Genomic DNA, 20,467 nt, shown 5'->3' with positions numbered 1-20,467 from the left:
ATTCGGTAGGACGAGGGAGGTTTGGACCATTTTATAAGGAGTGTGTGAAACGTCACCCAAAATTAAAACTTCCATAACTCTCTTATTTCAAGTCCAAAAGTGGTGAAATTTCTACCAATTGGATGTCTTCAAATTCTCTTTCAACGGAAAAAATCTCATTTAAAAATTAGGTGGAATGAAGGAGTTTTTGTCCAATTTATAAAGAGTGTGCGAAACTTCACACAAAATTAAAACCTCCATAACTCTCTCGTTTTAGGTCCAAAAGTGTTGAAATTTCTACCAATTGGATTTCTTCAAATTCTCTTTCATCGGAAAAAATCTCATTTAAAAATTAGGTGGAATGAGGGAGTTTTCGTTCAATTTATAAAGAGTGTGCGACACGTCACCCAAAATTAAAACCTCCATAACTCTCTTATTTTAGGTCCAAAAGTGGTGAAATATCTACCAATCGGAGGTCTTCGAATTCTCTTTCAGGTGAAAGAAATCTCGTTTCAAAATTCGTTGGTGTGAGAGAGTTGTAGTCCGTTTTCTAAAGAGTGTGTGAAACGTCACCCAAAATTAAAACCACCATAAGTCTCTCATTTTAAGTCGAAAACTGGTGACATTTCCACCAATTAGAGGTCTTCAAATTATCTTTCAACGAAAAAAATATCATTTAAAAATTCGGTAGGACGATGGAGGTTTGGACCATTTTATAAGGAGTGTGTGAAACGTCACCCAAAATTAAAACTTCCATAACTCTCTTATTTGATGTCCAAAAGTGGTGAAATTTCTACCAATTGGATGTCTTCAAATTCTCTTTCAACGGAAAAAATCTCATTTAAAAATTAGGTGGAATGGGGGAGTTTTTGTCAAATTTATAAAGAGTGTGCGAAACTTCACCCAAAATTAAAACCTCCATAACTCTCTCATTTTAGGACCAAAAGTGGAGAAATTTCTACCAATTGGATGTCTTCAAATTCTCTTTCATCGGAAAAAATCTCATTTAAAAATTAGGTGGAATGAGGGTGTTTTCGTCCAATTTATAAAGAGTGTGCGAAACGTCACCCAAAATTAAAACCTCCATAACTCTCTCATTTTAGGTCCAAAAGTGATGAAATATCTACCAATCGGAGGTCTTCGAATTCTCTTTCAGGTGAAAGAAATCTCGTTTCAAAATTCGTTGGTGTGAGAGAGTTGTAGTCCGTTTTCTAAAGAGTGTGCGAAACGTCACCCAAAATTAAAACCACCATAAGTCTCTCATTTTAAGTCGAAAACTGGTGACATTTCTACCAATTAGAGGTCTTCAAATTATCTTTCAACGAAAAAAATATCATTTAAAAATTCGGTAGGACGAGGGAGGCTTGGACCATTTTATAAGGAGTGTGTGAAAAGTCACCCAAAATTAAAACTTCCATAACTCTTTTATTTGAAGTCCAAAAGTGGTGAAATTTCTACCAATTGGATGTCTTCAAATTCTCTTTCAACGGAAAAAATCTCATTTAAAAATTAGGTGGAATGAGCGAGGTTTTGTTCAATTTATAAAGAGTGTGCGAAACTTCACCCAAAATTAAAACCTCCATAACTCTCTAATTTTAGGTCCAAAAGTGGAGAAATTTCTACCAATTGGATGTCTTCAAATTCTCTTTCATCGGAAAAAATCTCATTTAAAAATTAGGTGGAATGAGGGAGTTTTCGTTCACTTTATAAAGAGTGTGCGAAACGTCACCCAAAATTAAAACCTCCATAACTCTCTCATTTTAGGTCCAAAAGTGATGAAATATCTACCAATCGGAGGTCTTTGAATTCTCTTTCAGGTGAAAGAAATCTCGTTTCAAAATTCGTTGGGGTGAGAGAGTTGTAGTCCGTTTTCTAAAGAGTGTGCAAAACGTCACCCAAAATTAAAACCACCATAAGTCTCTCATTTTAAGTCGAAAACTGGTGACATTTCTACCAATTAGAGGTCTTCAAATTATCTTTCAACGAAAAAAATATCATTTAAAAATTCGGTAGGACGAGGGAGGCTTGGACCATTTTATAAGGAGTGTGTGAAACGTCACCCAAAATTAAAACTTCCATAACTCTCTTATTTGAAGTCCAAAAGTGGTGAAATTTCTACCAATTGGATATCTTCAAATTCTCTTTCATCGGAAAAAATCTCATTTAAAAATTAGGTGGAATGAGGGAGTTTTCGTTCAATTTATAAAGAGTGTGCGAAACGTCACCCAAAATTAAAACCTCCATAACTCTCTTATTTTAGGTCCAAAAGTGGTGAAATATCTACCAATCGGAGGTCTTCGAATTCTCTTTCAGGTGAAAGAAATCTCGTTTCAAAATTCGTTGGGGTGAGAGAGTTGTAGTCCGTTTTCTAAAGAGTGTGCGAAACGTCACCCAAAATTAAAACCACCATAAGTCTCTCGTTTTAAGTCGAAAACTGGTGACATTTCTACGAATTAGAGGTCTTCAAATTATCTTTCAACGAAAAAAATATCATTTAAAAAGTCGGTAGGACGAGGGAGGTTTGGACCATTTTATAAGGAGTGTGTGAAACGTCACCCAAAATTAAAACTTCCATAACTCTCTTATTTGAAGTCCAAAAGTGGTGAAATTTCTACCAATTGGATATCTTCAACTTCTCTTTCAACGGAAAAAATCTCATTTAAAAATTAGGTGGAATGAAGGAGATTTTGTCCAATTTATAAAGAGTGTGCGAAACTTCACGCAAAATTAAAACCTCCATAACTCTCTCATTTTAGGTCCAAAAGTGTTGAAATTTCTACCAATTGGATTTCTTCAAATTCTCTTTCATCGGAAAAAATCTCATTTAAAAATTAGGTGGAATGAGGGAGTTTTTCGTTCAATTTATAAAGAGTGTGTGAAACATCCCCCAAAATTTAAACCTCCATAACTCTCTTATTTTAGGTCCAAAAGTGGTGAAATATCTACCAATCGGAGGTCTTCGAATTCTCTTTCAGGTAAAAGAAATCTCGTTTCAAAATTCGTTGGGGTGAGAGAGTTGTATTCCGTTTTCTAAAGAGTGTGCGAAACGTCACCCAAAATTAAAACCACCATAAGTCTCTCATTTTAAGTCGAAAACTGGTGACATTTCTACCAATTAGAGGTCTTCAAATTATCTTTCAACGAAAAAAATATCATTTAAAAATTCGGTAGGACGAGGGAGGCTTGGACCATTTTATAAGGAGTGTGTGAAAAGTCACCCAAAATTAAAACTTCCATAACTCTTTTATTTGAAGTCCAAAAGTGGTGAAATTTCTACCAATTGGATGTCTTCAAATTCTCTTTCAACGGAAAAAATCTCATTTAAAAATTAGGTGGAATGAGCGAGGTTTTGTCCAATTTATAAAGAGTGTGCGAAACTTCACCCAAAATTAAAACCTCCATAACTCTCTCATTTTAGGTCCAAAAGTGGAGAAATTTCTACCAATTGGATGTCTTCAAATTCTCTTTCATCGGAAAAAATCTCATTTAAAAATTAGGTGGAATGAGGGAGTTTTCGTCCAATTTATAAAGAGTGTGCGAAACGTCACCCAAATTTAAAACATCCATAACTCTCTTATTTTAGGTCCAAAAGTGGTGAAATATCTACGAATCGGAGGACTTCGAATTCTCTTTCAGGTGAAAGAAATCTCGTTTCCATATTCGTTGGGGTGAGAGAGTTGTAGTCCGTTTTGAAAAGAGTGTGCGAAACGTCACGCAAAATTAAAACCACCATAAGTCTCTCATTTTAAGTCGAAAACTGGTGAAATTTCTACCAATTAGAGGTCTTCAAATTATCTTTCAACGAAAAAAATCTCATTTAAAAATTCGGTAGGACGAGGGAGGATTGGACCATTTTATAAGGAGTGTGTGAAACGTCACCCAAAATTAAAACTTCCATAACTCTTTTATTTGAAGTCCAAAAGTGGTGAAATTTCTACCAATTGGATGTTTTCAAATTCTCTTTCAACGGAAAAAATCTCATTTAAAAATTAGGTGGAAAGAGGGAGTTTTTGTCCAATTTATAAAGAGTGTGCGAAACTTCACGCAAAATTAAAACCTCCACAACTCTCTCATTTTAGGTCCAAAAGTGGTGAAATTTCTACCAATTGGATTTCTTCAAATTCTCTTTCATCGGAAAAAATCTCATTTAAAAATTAGGTGGAATGAGGGAGTTTTTGTTCAATTTATAAAGAGTGTGCGAAACTTCACCCAAAATGAAAACCTCCATAACTCTCTCATTTTAGGTCCAAAAGTGGAGAAATTTCTACCAATTGGATGTCTTCAAATTCTTTTTCATCGGAAAAAATCTCATTTAAAAATTAGGTGGAATGAGCGAGGTTTTGTTCAATTTATAAAGAGTGTGCGAAACTTCACCCAAAATTAAAACCTCCATAACTCTCTCATTTTAGGTCCAAAAGTGGAGAAATTTCTACCAATTGGATGTCTTCAAATTCTTTTTCATCGGAAAAAATCTCATTTAAAAATTAGGTGGAATGAGGGAGTTTTCGTTCAATTTATAAAGAGTGTGCGAAACGTCCCCCAAAATTTAAACCTCCATAACTCTCTTATTTTAGGTCCAAAAGTGGTGAAATATCTACCAATCGGAGGTCTTCGAATTCTCTTTCAGGTGAAAGAAATCTCGTTTCAAAATTCGTTGGGGTGAGAGAGTTGTAGTCCGTTTTCTAAAGAGTGTGCGAAACGTCACCCAAAATTAAAACCACCATAAGTCTCTCATTTTAAGTCGAAAACTGGTGACATTTCTACCAATTAGAGGTCTTCAAATTATCTTTCAACGAAAAAAATATCATTTAAAAATTCGGTAGGACGAGGGAGGCTTGGCCCATTTTATAAGGAGTGTGTGAAAAGTCACCCAAAATTAAAACTTCCATAACTCTTTTATTTGAAGTCCAAAAGTGGTGAAATTTCTACCAATTGGATGTCTTCAAATTCTCTTTCAACGGAAAAAATCTCATTTAAAAATTAGGTGGAATGAGCGAGGTTTTGTTCAATTTATAAAGAGTGTGCGAAACTTCACCCAAAATTAAAACCTCCATAACTCTCTCATTTTAGGTCCAAAAGTGGAGAAATTTCTACCAATTGGATGTCTTCAAATTCTCTTTCATCGGAAAAAATCTCATTTAAAAATTAGGTGGAATGAGGGAGTTTTCGTCCAATTTATAAAGAGTGTGCGAAACGTCACGCAAAATTAAAACCTCCATAACTCTCTCATTTTAGGTCCAAAAGTGATGAAATATCTACCAATCGGAGGTCTTCGAATTCTCTTTCAGGTGAAAGAAATCTCGTTTCAAAATTCGTTGGTGTGAGAGAGTTGTAGTCCGTTTTCTAAAGAGTGTGCGAAACGTCACCCAAAATTAAAACCACCATAACCCTCTCATTTTAAGTCGAAAACTGGTGAAATTTCTACCAATTAGAGGTCTTCAAATTATCTTTCAACGAAAAAAATATCATTTAAAAATTCGGTAGGACGAGGGAGGCTTGGACCATTTTATAAGGAGTGTGTGAAAAGTCACCCAAAATTAAAACTTCCATAACTCTCTCATTTTAGGTCCAAAAGTGTTGAAATTTCTACCAATTGGATTTCTTCAAATTCTCTTTCATCGGAAAAAATCTCATTTAAAAATTAGGTGGAATGAGGGAGATTTTGTCCAATTTATAAAGAGTGTGCGAAACTTCACGCAAAATTAAAACCTCCATAACTCTCTCATTTTAGGTCCAAAAGTGTTGAAATTTCTACCAATTGGATTTCTTCAAATTCTCTTTCATCGGAAAAAATCTCATTTAAAAATTAGGTGGAATGAGGGAGTTTTCGTTCAATTTATAAAGAGTGTGCGAAACGTCACCCAAAATTAAAACCTCCATAACTCTCTTATTTTAGGTCCAAAAGTGGTGAAATATCTACCAATCGGAGGTCTTCGAATTCTCTTTCAGGTGAAAGAAATCTCGTTTCAAAATTCGTTGGTGTGAGAGAGTTGTAGTCCGTTTTCTAAAGAGTGTGCGAAACGTCACCCAAAATTAAAACCACCATAACTCTCTCATTTTAAGTCGAAAACTGGTGAAATTTCTACCAATTAGAGGTCTTCAAATTATCTTTCAACGAAAAAAATATCATTTAAAAATTCGGTAGGACGAGGGAGGTTTGGACCATTTTATAAGGAGTGTGTGGAACGTCACCCAAAATTAAAACTTTCATAACTCTCTTATTTGAAGTTCAAAAGTGGTGAAATTTCTACCAATTGGATGTCTTCAACTTCTCTTTCAACGGAAAAAATCTCATTTAAAAATTAGGTGAAATGAGGGAGATTTTGTCCAATTTATAAAGAGTGTGCGAAACTTCACGCAAAATTAAAACCTCCATAACTCTCTCATTTTAGGTCCAAAAGTGTTGAAATTTCTACCAATTGGATTTCTTCAAATTCTCTTTCATCGGAAAAAATCTCATTTAAAAATTAGGTGGAATGAGGGAGTTTTCGTTCAATTTATAAAGAGTGTGCGAAACGTCACCCAAAATTAAAACCTCCATAACTCTCTTATTTTAGGTCCAAAAGTGGTGAAATATCTACCAATCGGAGGTCTTCGAATTCTCTTTCAGGTGAAAGAAATCTCGTTTCAAAATTCGTTGGTGTGAGAGAGTTGTAGTCCGTTTTCTAAAGAGTGTGCGAAACGTCACCCAAAATTAAAACCACCATAACTCTCTCATTTTAAGTCGAAAACTGGTGAAATTTCTACCAATTAGAGGTCTTCAAATTATCTTTCAACGAAAAAAATATCATTTAAAAATTCGGTAGGACGAGGGAGGTTTGGACCATTTTATAAGGAGTGTCTGAAACGTCGCCCAAAATTAAAACTTCCATAACTCTCTTATTTGAAGTCCAAAAGTGGTGAAATTTCTACCAATTAGATGTCTTCAAATTCTCTTTCAACGGAAAAAATCTCATTTAAAATTTTGGTGGAATGAGGGAGTTTTTGTCCAATTTATAAAGAGTGTGTGAAACTTCACCCAAAATTAAAACCTCCATAACTCTCTCATTTTAGGTCCAAAAGTGGAGAAATTTCTACCAATTGGATGTCTTCAAATTCTCTTTCATCGGAAAAAATCTCATTTAAAAATTAGGTGGAATGAGGGAGTTTTCGTCAAATTTATAAAGAGTGTGCGAAACGTCACCCAAAATTAAAACATCCATAACTCTCTTATTTTAGGTCCAAAAGTGGTGAAATATCTACCAATCGGAGGTCTTCGAATTCTCTTTCAGGTGAAAGAAATCTCGTTTCAAAATTCGTTGGGGTGAGAGAGTTGTAGTCCGTTTTCTAAAGAGTGTGCGAAACGTCACCCAAAATTAAAACCACCATAACTCTCTCATTTTAAGTCGAAAACTGGTTAAATATCTACCAATTAGAGGTCTTCAAATTATCTTTCAACGAAAAAAATATCATTTAAAAATTCGGTAGGACGAGGAAGGCTTGGACCATTTTATAAGGACTGTGTGAAAAGTCACCCAAAATTAAAACTTCCATAACTCTCTCATTTTAGGTCCAAAAGTGTTGAAATTTCTACCAATTGGATTTCTTCAAATTCTCTTTCATCGGAAAAAATCTCATTTAAAAATTAGGTGGAATGAGGGAGATTTTGTCCAATTTATAAAGAGTGTGCGAAACTTCACGCAAAATTAAAACCTCCATAACTCTCTCATTTTAGGTCCAAAAGTGTTGAAATTTCTACCAATTGGATTTCTTCAAATTCTCTTTCATCGGAAAAAATCTCATTTAAAAATTAGGTGGAATGAGGGAGTTTTCGTTCAATTTATAAAGAGTGTGCGAAACGTCACCCAAAATTAAAACCTCCATAACTCTCTTATTTTAGGTCCAAAAGTGATGAAATATCTACCAATCGGAGGTCTTCGAATTCTGTTTCAAGTGAAAGAAATCTCGTTTCAAAATTCGTTGGGGTGAGAGAGTTGTAGTCCGTTTTGTAAAGAGTGTGCGAAACGTCACCCAAAATTAAAACCACCATAAGTCTCATTTTAGGTCGAAAACTGGTGAAATTTCTACCAATTAGAGGTCTTCAAATTATCTTTCAACGAAAAAAAATCATTTAAAAATTCGGTAGGACGAGGGAGGTTTGGACCATTTTATAAGGAGTGTGTGAAACGTCACCCAAAATTAAAACTTCCATAACTCTCTTATTTGAAGTCCAAAAGTGGTGAAATTTCTACCAATTGGATGTCTTCAACTTCTCTTTCAACGGAAAAAATCTCATTTAAAAATTAGGTTATAAAGAGTGTGCGAAACTTCACGCAAAATTAAAACCTCCATAACTCTCTCATTTTAGGTCCAAAAGTGTTGAAATTTCTACCAATTGGATGTCTTCAAATTCTCTTTAATCGGAAAAAATCTCATTTAAAAATTAGGTGGAATGAGGGTGTTTTCGTCCAATTTATGAAGAGTGTGCGAAACGTCACCCAAAATTAAAACCTCCATAACTCTCTCATTTTAGGTCCAAAAGTGATGAAATATCTACCAATCGGAGGTCTTCGAATTCTCTTTCAGGTGAAAGAAATCTCGTTTCAAAATTCGTTGGTGTGAGAGAGTTGTAGTCCGTTTTCTAAAGAGTGTGCGAAACGTCACCCAAAATTAAAACCACCATAACCCTCTCATTTTAAGTCGAAAACTGGTGAAATTTCTACCAATTAGAGGTCTTCAAATTATCTTTCAACGAAAAAAATATCATTTAAAAATTCGGTAGGACGAGGGAGGCTTGGACCATTTTATAAGGAGTGTGTGAAAAGTCACCCAAAATTAAAACTTCCATAACTCTCTCATTTTAGGTCCAAAAGTGTTGAAATTTCTACCAATTGGATTTCTTCAAATTCTCTTTCATCGGAAAAAATCTCATTTAAAAATTAGGTGGAATGAGGGAGATTTTGTCCAATTTATAAAGAGTGTGCGAAACTTCACGCAAAATTAAAACCTCCATAACTCTCTCATTTTAGGTCCAAAAGTGTTGAAATTTCTACCAATTGGATTTCTTCAAATTCTCTTTCATCGGAAAAAATCTCATTTAAAAATTAGGTGGAATGAGGGAGTTTTCGTTCAATTTATAAAGAGTGTGCGAAACGTCACCCAAAATTAAAACCTCCATAACTCTCTTATTTTAGGTCCAAAAGTGGTGAAATATCTACCAATCGGAGGTCTTCGAATTCTCTTTCAGGTGAAAGAAATCTCGTTTCAAAATTCGTTGGTGTGAGAGAGTTGTAGTCCGTTTTCTAAAGAGTGTGCGAAACGTCACCCAAAATTAAAACCACCATAACTCTCTCATTTTAAGTCGAAAACTGGTGAAATTTCTACCAATTAGAGGTCTTCAAATTATCTTTCAACGAAAAAAATATCATTTAAAAATTCGGTAGGACGAGGGAGGTTTGGACCATTTTATAAGGAGTGTCTGAAACGTCGCCCAAAATTAAAACTTCCATAACTCTCTTATTTGAAGTCCAAAAGTGGTGAAATTTCTACCAATTAGATGTCTTCAAATTCTCTTTCAACGGAAAAAATCTCATTTAAAATTTTGGTGGAATGAGGGAGTTTTTGTCCAATTTATAAAGAGTGTGCGAAACTTCACCCAAAATTAAAACCTCCATAACTCTCTCATTTTAGGTCCAAAAGTGGAGAAATTTCTACCAATTGGATGTCTTCAAATTCTCTTTCATCGGAAAAAATCTCATTTAAAAATTAGGTGGAATGAGGGAGTTTTCGTCAAATTTATAAAGAGTGTGCGAAACGTCACCCAAAATTAAAACATCCATAACTCTCTTATTTTAGGTCCAAAAGTGGTGAAATATCTACCAATCGGAGGTCTTCGAATTCTCTTTCAGGTGAAAGAAATCTCGTTTCAAAATTCGTTGGGGTGAGAGAGTTGTAGTCCGTTTTCTAAAGAGTGTGCGAAACGTCACCCAAAATTAAAACCACCATAACTCTCTCATTTTAAGTCGAAAACTGGTTAAATATCTACCAATTAGAGGTCTTCAAATTATCTTTCAACGAAAAAAATATCATTTAAAAATTCGGTAGGACGAGGAAGGCTTGGACCATTTTATAAGGAGTGTGTGAAAAGTCACCCAAAATTAAAACTTCCATAACTCTCTCATTTTAGGTCCAAAAGTGTTGAAATTTCTACCAATTGGATTTCTTCAAATTCTCTTTCATCGGAAAAAATCTCATTTAAAAATTAGGTGGAATGAGGGAGATTTTGTCCAATTTATAAAGAGTGTGCGAAACTTCACGCAAAATTAAAACCTCCATAACTCTCTCATTTTAGGTCCAAAAGTGTTGAAATTTCTACCAATTGGATTTCTTCAAATTCTCTTTCATCGGAAAAAATCTCATTTAAAAATTAGGTGGAATGAGGGAGTTTTCGTTCAATTTATAAAGAGTGTGCGAAACGTCACCCAAAATTAAAACCTCCATAACTCTCTTATTTTAGGTCCAAAAGTGATGAAATATCTACCAATCGGAGGTCTTCGAATTCTGTTTCAAGTGAAAGAAATCTCGTTTCAAAATTCGTTGGGGTGAGAGAGTTGTAGTCCGTTTTGTAAAGAGTGTGCGAAACGTCACCCAAAATTAAAACCACCATAAGTCTCATTTTAGGTCGAAAACTGGTGAAATTTCTACCAATTAGAGGTCTTCAAATTATCTTTCAACGAAAAAAAATCATTTAAAAATTCGGTAGGACGAGGGAGGTTTGGACCATTTTATAAGGAGTGTGTGAAACGTCACCCAAAATTAAAACTTCCATAACTCTCTTATTTGAAGTCCAAAAGTGGTGAAATTTCTACCAATTGGATGTCTTCAACTTCTCTTTCAACGGAAAAAATCTCATTTAAAAATTAGGTTATAAAGAGTGTGCGAAACTTCACGCAAAATTAAAACCTCCATAACTCTCTCATTTTAGGTCCAAAAGTGTTGAAATTTCTACCAATTGGATGTCTTCAAATTCTCTTTAATCGGAAAAAATCTCATTTAAAAATTAGGTGGAATGAGGGTGTTTTCGTCCAATTTATGAAGAGTGTGCGAAACGTCACCCAAAATTAAAACCTCCATAACTCTCTCATTTTAGGTCCAAAAGTGATGAAATATCTACCAATCGGAGGTCTTCGAATTCTCTTTCAGGTGAAAGAAATCTCGTTTCAAAATTCGTTGGTGTGAGAGAGTTGTAGTCCGTTTTCTAAAGAGTGTGCGAAACGTCACCCAAAATTAAAACCACCATAACCCTCTCATTTTAAGTCGAAAACTGGTGAAATTTCTACCAATTAGAGGTCTTCAAATTATCTTTCAACGAAAAAAATATCATTTAAAAATTCGGTAGGACGAGGGAGGCTTGGACCATTTTATAAGGAGTGTGTGAAAAGTCACCCAAAATTAAAACTTCCATAACTCTCTCATTTTAGGTCCAAAAGTGTTGAAATTTCTACCAATTGGATTTCTTCAAATTCTCTTTCATCGGAAAAAATCTCATTTAAAAATTAGGTGGAATGAGGGAGATTTTGTCCAATTTATAAAGAGTGTGCGAAACTTCACGCAAAATTAAAACCTCCATAACTCTCTCATTTTAGGTCCAAAAGTGTTGAAATTTCTACCAATTGGATTTCTTCAAATTCTCTTTCATCGGAAAAAATCTCATTTAAAAATTAGGTGGAATGAGGGAGTTTTCGTTCAATTTATAAAGAGTGTGCGAAACGTCACCCAAAATTAAAACCTCCATAACTCTCTTATTTTAGGTCCAAAAGTGGTGAAATATCTACCAATCGGAGGTCTTCGAATTCTCTTTCAGGTGAAAGAATTCTCGTTTCAAAATTCGTTGGTGTGAGAGAGTTGTAGTCCGTTTTCTAAAGAGTGTGCGAAACGTCACCCAAAATTAAAACCACCATAACTCTCTCATTTTAAGTCGAAAACTGGTGAAATTTCTACCAATTAGAGGTCTTCAAATTATCTTTCAACGAAAAAAATATCATTTAAAAATTCGGTAGGACGAGGGAGGTTTGGACCATTTTATAAGGAGTGTCTGAAACGTCGCCCAAAATTAAAACTTCCATAACTCTCTTATTTGAAGTCCAAAAGTGGTGAAATTTCTACCAATTAGATGTCTTCAAATTCTCTTTCAACGGAAAAAATCTCATTTAAAATTTTGGTGGAATGAGGGAGTTTTTGTCCAATTTATAAAGAGTGTGCGAAACTTCACCCAAAATTAAAACCTCCATAACTCTCTCATTTTAGGTCCAAAAGTGGAGAAATTTCTACCAATTGGATGTCTTCAAATTCTCTTTCATCGGAAAAAATCTCATTTAAAAATTAGGTGGAATGAGGGAGTTTTCGTCAAATTTATAAAGAGTGTGCGAAACGTCACCCAAAATTAAAACCTCCATAACTCTCTTATTTTAGGTCCAAAAGTGGTGAAATATCTACCAATCGGAGGTCTTCGAATTCTCTTTCAGGTGAAAGAAATCTCGTTTCAAAATTCGTTGGGGTGAGAGAGTTGTAGTCCGTTTTCTAAAGAGTGTGCGAAACGTCACCCAAAATTAAAACCACCATAAGTCTCTCATTTTAAGTCGAAAACTGGTGACATTTCTACCAATTAGAGGTCTTCAAATTATCTTTCAACGAAAAAAATATCATTTAAAAATTCGGTAGGACGAGGGAGGCTTGGCCCATTTTATAAGGAGTGTGTGAAAAGTCACCCAAAATTAAAACTTCCATAACTCTTTTATTTGAAGTCCAAAAGTGGTGAAATTTCTACCAATTGGATGTCTTCAAATTCTCTTTCAACGGAAAAAATCTCATTTAAAAATTAGGTGGAATGAGCGAGGTTTTGTTCAATTTATAAAGAGTGTGCGAAACTTCACCCAAAATTAAAACCTCCATAACTCTCTCATTTTAGGTCCAAAAGTGGAGAAATTTCTACCAATTGGATGTCTTCAAATTCTCTTTCATCGGAAAAAATCTCATTTAAAAATTAGGTGGAATGAGGGAGTTTTCGTCCAATTTATAAAGAGTGTGCGAAACGTCACGCAAAATTAAAACCTCCATAACTCTCTCATTTTAGGTCCAAAAGTGATGAAATATCTACCAATCGGAGGTCTTCGAATTCTCTTTCAGGTGAAAGAAATCTCGTTTCAAAATTCGTTGGTGTGAGAGAGTTGTAGTCCGTTTTCTAAAGAGTGTGCGAAACGTCACCCAAAATTAAAACCACCATAACCCTCTCATTTTAAGTCGAAAACTGGTGAAATTTCTACCAATTAGAGGTCTTCAAATTATCTTTCAACGAAAAAAATATCATTTAAAAATTCGGTAGGACGAGGGAGGCTTGGACCATTTTATAAGGAGTGTGTGAAAAGTCACCCAAAATTAAAACTTCCATAACTCTCTCATTTTAGGTCCAAAAGTGTTGAAATTTCTACCAATTGGATTTCTTCAAATTCTCTTTCATCGGAAAAAATCTCATTTAAAAATTAGGTGGAATGAGGGAGATTTTGTCCAATTTATAAAGAGTGTGCGAAACTTCACGCAAAATTAAAACCTCCATAACTCTCTCATTTTAGGTCCAAAAGTGTTGAAATTTCTACCAATTGGATTTCTTCAAATTCTCTTTCATCGGAAAAAATCTCATTTAAAAATTAGGTGGAATGAGGGAGTTTTCGTTCAATTTATAAAGAGTGTGCGAAACGTCACCCAAAATTAAAACCTCCATAACTCTCTTATTTTAGGTCCAAAAGTGGTGAAATATCTACCAATCGGAGGTCTTCGAATTCTCTTTCAGGTGAAAGAAATCTCGTTTCAAAATTCGTTGGTGTGAGAGAGTTGTAGTCCGTTTTCTAAAGAGTGTGCGAAACGTCACCCAAAATTAAAACCACCATAACTCTCTCATTTTAAGTCGAAAACTGGTGAAATTTCTACCAATTAGAGGTCTTCAAATTATCTTTCAACGAAAAAAATATCATTTAAAAATTCGGTAGGACGAGGGAGGTTTGGACCATTTTATAAGGAGTGTGTGGAACGTCACCCAAAATTAAAACTTTCATAACTCTCTTATTTGAAGTTCAAAAGTGGTGAAATTTCTACCAATTGGATGTCTTCAACTTCTCTTTCAACGGAAAAAATCTCATTTAAAAATTAGGTGAAATGAGGGAGATTTTGTCCAATTTATAAAGAGTGTGCGAAACTTCACGCAAAATTAAAACCTCCATAACTCTCTCATTTTAGGTCCAAAAGTGTTGAAATTTCTACCAATTGGATTTCTTCAAATTCTCTTTCATCGGAAAAAATCTCATTTAAAAATTAGGTGGAATGAGGGAGTTTTCGTTCAATTTATAAAGAGTGTGCGAAACGTCACCCAAAATTAAAACCTCCATAACTCTCTTATTTTAGGTCCAAAAGTGGTGAAATATCTACCAATCGGAGGTCTTCGAATTCTCTTTCAGGTGAAAGAAATCTCGTTTCAAAATTCGTTGGTGTGAGAGAGTTGTAGTCCGTTTTCTAAAGAGTGTGCGAAACGTCACCCAAAATTAAAACCACCATAACTCTCTCATTTTAAGTCGAAAACTGGTGAAATTTCTACCAATTAGAGGTCTTCAAATTATCTTTCAACGAAAAAAATATCATTTAAAAATTCGGTAGGACGAGGGAGGTTTGGACCATTTTATAAGGAGTGTGTGGAACGTCACCCAAAATTAAAACTTTCATAACTCTCTTATTTGAAGTTCAAAAGTGGTGAAATTTCTACCAATTGGATGTCTTCAACTTCTCTTTCAACGGAAAAAATCTCATTTAAAAATTAGGTGAAATGAGGGAGATTTTGTCCAATTTATAAAGAGTGTGCGAAACTTCACGCAAAATTAAAACCTCCATAACTCTCTCATTTTAGGTCCAAAAGTGTTGAAATTTCTACCAATTGGATTTCTTCAAATTCTCTTTCATCGGAAAAAATCTCATTTAAAAATTAGGTGGAATGAGGGAGTTTTCGTTCAATTTATAAAGAGTGTGCGAAACGTCACCCAAAATTAAAACCTCCATAACTCTCTTATTTTAGGTCCAAAAGTGGTGAAATATCTACCAATCGGAGGTCTTCGAATTCTCTTTCAGGTGAAAGAAATCTCGTTTCAAAATTCGTTGGTGTGAGAGAGTTGTAGTCCGTTTTCTAAAGAGTGTGCGAAACGTCACCCAAAATTAAAACCACCATAACTCTCTCATTTTAAGTCGAAAACTGGTGAAATTTCTACCAATTAGAGGTCTTCAAATTATCTTTCAACGAAAAAAATATCATTTAAAAATTCGGTAGGACGAGGGAGGTTTGGACCATTTTATAAGGAGTGTCTGAAACGTCGCCCAAAATTAAAACTTCCATAACTCTCTTATTTGAAGTCCAAAAGTGGTGAAATTTCTACCAATTAGATGTCTTCAAATTCTCTTTCAACGGAAAAAATCTCATTTAAAATTTTGGTGGAATGAGGGAGTTTTTGTCCAATTTATAAAGAGTGTGTGAAACTTCACCCAAAATTAAAACCTCCATAACTCTCTCATTTTAGGTCCAAAAGTGGAGAAATTTCTACCAATTGGATGTCTTCAAATTCTCTTTCATCGGAAAAAATCTCATTTAAAAATTAGGTGGAATGAGGGAGTTTTCGTCAAATTTATAAAGAGTGTGCGAAACGTCACCCAAAATTAAAACATCCATAACTCTCTTATTTTAGGTCCAAAAGTGGTGAAATATCTACCAATCGGAGGTCTTCGAATTCTCTTTCAGGTGAAAGAAATCTCGTTTCAAAATTCGTTGGGGTGAGAGAGTTGTAGTCCGTTTTCTAAAGAGTGTGCGAAACGTCACCCAAAATTAAAACCACCATAACTCTCTCATTTTAAGTCGAAAACTGGTTAAATATCTACCAATTAGAGGTCTTCAAATTATCTTTCAACGAAAAAAATATCATTTAAAAATTCGGTAGGACGAGGAAGGCTTGGACCATTTTATAAGGACTGTGTGAAAAGTCACCCAAAATTAAAACTTCCATAACTCTCTCATTTTAGGTCCAAAAGTGTTGAAATTTCTACCAATTGGATTTCTTCAAATTCTCTTTCATCGGAAAAAATCTCATTTAAAAATTAGGTGGAATGAGGGAGATTTTGTCCAATTTATAAAGAGTGTGCGAAACTTCACGCAAAATTAAAACCTCCATAACTCTCTCATTTTAGGTCCAAAAGTGTTGAAATTTCTACCAATTGGATTTCTTCAAATTCTCTTTCATCGGAAAAAATCTCATTTAAAAATTAGGTGGAATGAGGGAGTTTTCGTTCAATTTATAAAGAGTGTGCGAAACGTCACCCAAAATTAAAACCTCCATAACTCTCTTATTTTAGGTCCAAAAGTGATGAAATATCTACCAATCGGAGGTCTTCGAATTCTGTTTCAAGTGAAAGAAATCTCGTTTCAAAATTCGTTGGGGTGAGAGAGTTGTAGTCCGTTTTGTAAAGAGTGTGCGAAACGTCACCCAAAATTAAAACCACCATAAGTCTCATTTTAGGTCGAAAACTGGTGAAATTTCTACCAATTAGAGGTCTTCAAATTATCTTTCAACGAAAAAAAATCATTTAAAAATTCGGTAGGACGAGGGAGGTTTGGACCATTTTATAAGGAGTGTGTGAAACGTCACCCAAAATTAAAACTTCCATAACTCTCTTATTTGAAGTCCAAAAGTGGTGAAATTTCTACCAATTGGATGTCTTCAACTTCTCTTTCAACGGAAAAAATCTCATTTAAAAATTAGGTTATAAAGAGTGTGCGAAACTTCACGCAAAATTAAAACCTCCATAACTCTCTCATTTTAGGTCCAAAAGTGTTGAAATTTCTACCAATTGGATGTCTTCAAATTCTCTTTAATCGGAAAAAATCTCATTTAAAAATTCGGTGGAATGAGGGTGTTTTCGTCCAATTTATGAAGAGTGTGCGAAACGTCACCCAAAATTAAAACCTCCATAACTCTCTCATTTTAGGTCCAAAAGTGATGAAATATCTACCAATCGGAGGTCTTCGAATTCTCTTTCAGGTGAAAGAAATCTCGTTTCAAAATTCGTTGGTGTGAGAGAGTTGTAGTCCGTTTTCTAAAGAGTGTGCGAAACGTCACCCAAAATTAAAACCACCATAACCCTCTCATTTTAAGTCGAAAACTGGTGAAATTTCTACCAATTAGAGGTCTTCAAATTATCTTTCAACGAAAAAAATATCATTTAAAAATTCGGTAGGACGAGGGAGGCTTGGACCATTTTATAAGGAGTGTGTGAAAAGTCACCCAAAATTAAAACTTCCATAACTCTCTCATTTTAGGTCCAAAAGTGTTGAAATTTCTACCAATTGGATTTCTTCAAATTCTCTTTCATCGGAAAAAATCTCATTTAAAAATTAGGTGGAATGAGGGAGATTTTGTCCAATTTATAAAGAGTGTGCGAAACTTCACGCAAAATTAAAACCTCCATAACTCTCTCATTTTAGGTCCAAAAGTGTTGAAATTTCTACCAATTGGATTTCTTCAAATTCTCTTTCATCGGAAAAAATCTCATTTAAAAATTAGGTGGAATGAGGGAGTTTTCGTTCAATTTATAAAGAGTGTGCGAAACGTCACCCAAAATTAAAACCTCCATAACTCTCTTATTTTAGGTCCAAAAGTGGTGAAATATCTACCAATCGGAGGTCTTCGAATTCTCTTTCAGGTGAAAGAAATCTCGTTTCAAAATTCGTTGGTGTGAGAGAGTTGTAGTCCGTTTTCTAAAGAGTGTGCGAAACGTCACCCAAAATTAAAACCACCATAACTCTCTCATTTTAAGTCGAAAACTGGTGAAATTTCTACCAATTAGAGGTCTTCAAATTATCTTTCAACGAAAAAAATATCATTTAAAAATTCGGTAGGACGAGGGAGGTTTGGACCATTTTATAAGGAGTGTGTGGAACGTCACCCAAAATTAAAACTTCCATAACTCTCTTATTTGAAGTTCAAAAGTGGTGAAATTTCTACCAATTGGATGTCTTCAACTTCTCTTTCAACGGAAAAAATCTCATTTAAAAATTAGGTGAAATGAGGGAGATTTTGTCCAATTTATAAAGAGTGTGCGAAACTTCACGCAAAATTAAAACCTCCATAACTCTCTCATTTTAGGTCCAAAAGTGTTGAAATTTCTACCAATTGGATTTCTTCAAATTCTCTTTCATCGGAAAAAATCTCATTTAAAAATTAGGTGGAATGAGGGAGTTTTCGTTCAATTTATAAAGAGTGTGCGAAACGTCACCCAAAATTAAAACCTCCATAACTCTCTTATTTTAGGTCCAAAAGTGGTGAAATATCTACCAATCGGAGGTCTTCGAATTCTCTTTCAGGTGAAAGAAATCTCGTTTCAAAATTCGTTGGTGTGAGAGAGTTGTAGTCCGTTTTCTAAAGAGTGTGCGAAACGTCACCCAAAATTAAAACCACCATAACTCTCTCATTTTAAGTCGAAAACTGGTGAAATTTCTACCAATTAGAGGTCTTCAAATTATCTTTCAACGAAAAAAATATCATTTAAAAATTCGGTAGGACGAGGGAGGTTTGGACCATTTTATAAGGAGTGTCTGAAACGTCGCCCAAAATTAAAACTTCCATAACTCTCTTATTTGAAGTCCAAAAGTGGTGAAATTTCTACCAATTAGATGTCTTCAAATTCTCTTTCAACGGAAAAAATCTCATTTAAAATTTTGGTGGAATGAGGGAGTTTTTGTCCAATTTATAAAGAGTGTGCGAAACTTCACCCAAAATTAAAACCTCCATAACTCTCTCATTTTAGGTCCAAAAGTGGAGAAATTTCTACCAATTGGATGTCTTCAAATTCTCTTTCATCGGAAAAAATCTCATTTAAAAATTAGGTGGAATGAGGGAGTTTTCGTCAAATTTATAAAGAGTGTGCGAAACGTCACCCAAAATTAAAACATCCATAACTCTCTTATTTTAGGTCCAAAAGTGGTGAAATATCTACCAATCGGAGGTCTTCGAATTCTCTTTCAGGTGAAAGAAATCTCGTTTCAAAATTCGTTGGGGTGAGAGAGTTGTAGTCCGTTTTCTAAAGAGTGTGCGAAACGTCACCCAAAATTAAAACCACCATAACTCTCTCATTTTAAGTCGAAAACTGGTTAAATATCTACCAATTAGAGGTCTTCAAATTATCTTTCAACGAAAAAAATATCATTTAAAAATTCGGTAGGACGAGGAAGGCTTGGACCATTTTATAAGGAGTGTGTGAAAAGTCACCCAAAATTAAAACTTCCATAACTCTCTCATTTTAGGTCCAAAAGTGTTGAAATTTCTACCAATTGGATTTCTTCAAATTCTCTTTCATCGGAAAAAATCTCATTTAAAAATTAGGTGGAATGAGGGAGATTTTGTCCAATTTATAAAGAGTGTGCGAAACTTCACGCAAAATTAAAACCTCCATAACTCTCTCATTTTAGGTCCAAAAGTGTTGAAATTTCTACCAATTGGATTTCTTCAAATTCTCTTTCATCGGAAAAAATCTCATTTAAAAATTAGGTGGAATGAGGGAGTTTTCGTTCAATTTATAAAGAGTGTGCGAAACGTCACCCAAAATTAAAACCTCCATAACTCTCTTATTTTAGGTCCAAAAGTGATGAAATATCTACCAATCGGAGGTCTTCGAATTCTGTTTCAAGTGAAAGAAATCTCGTTTCAAAATTCGTTGGGGTGAGAGAGTTGTAGTCCGTTTTGTAAAGAGTGTGCGAAACGTCACCCAAAATTAAAACCACCATAAGTCTCATTTTAGGTCGAAAACTGGTGAAATTTCTACCAATTAGAGGTCTTCAAATTATCTTTCAACGAAAAAAAATCATTTAAAAATTCGGTAGGACGAGGGAGGTTTGGACCATTTTATAAGGAGTGTGTGAAACGTCACCCAAAATTAAAACTTCCATAACTCTCTTATTTGAAGTCCAAAAGTGGTGAAATTTCTACCAATTGGATGTCTTCAACTTCTCTTTCAACGGAAAAAATCTCATTTAAAAATTAGGTTATAAAGAGTGTGCGAAACTTCACGCAAAATTAAAACCTCCATAACTCTCTCATTTTAGGTCCAAAAGTGTTGAAATTTCTACCAATTGGATGTCTTCAAATTCTCTTTAATCGGAAAAAATCTCATTTAAAAATTAGGTGGAATGAGGGTGTTTTCGTCCAATTTATGAAGAGTGTGCGAAACGTCACCCAAAATTAAAACCTCCATAACTCTCTCATTTTAGGTCCAAAAGTGATGAAATATCTACCAATCGGAGGTCTTCGAATTCTCTTTCAGGTGAAAGAAATCTCGTTTCAAAATTCGTTGGTGTGAGAGAGTTGTAGTCCGTTTTCTAAAGAGTGTGCGAAACGTCACCCAAAATTAAAACCACCATAACCCTCTCATT

The sequence above is a fragment of the Tasmannia lanceolata genome, unplaced genomic scaffold, assembly GCF_043159265.1.
Source record: "Tasmannia lanceolata isolate RefF3 unplaced genomic scaffold, GAP_Taslan_0.1 ptg000021l, whole genome shotgun sequence".
NCBI classification, from domain to species: Eukaryota; Viridiplantae; Streptophyta; class Magnoliopsida; order Canellales; family Winteraceae; genus Tasmannia; species Tasmannia lanceolata.
Note: the sequence above shows the minus strand (reverse complement) of the source record.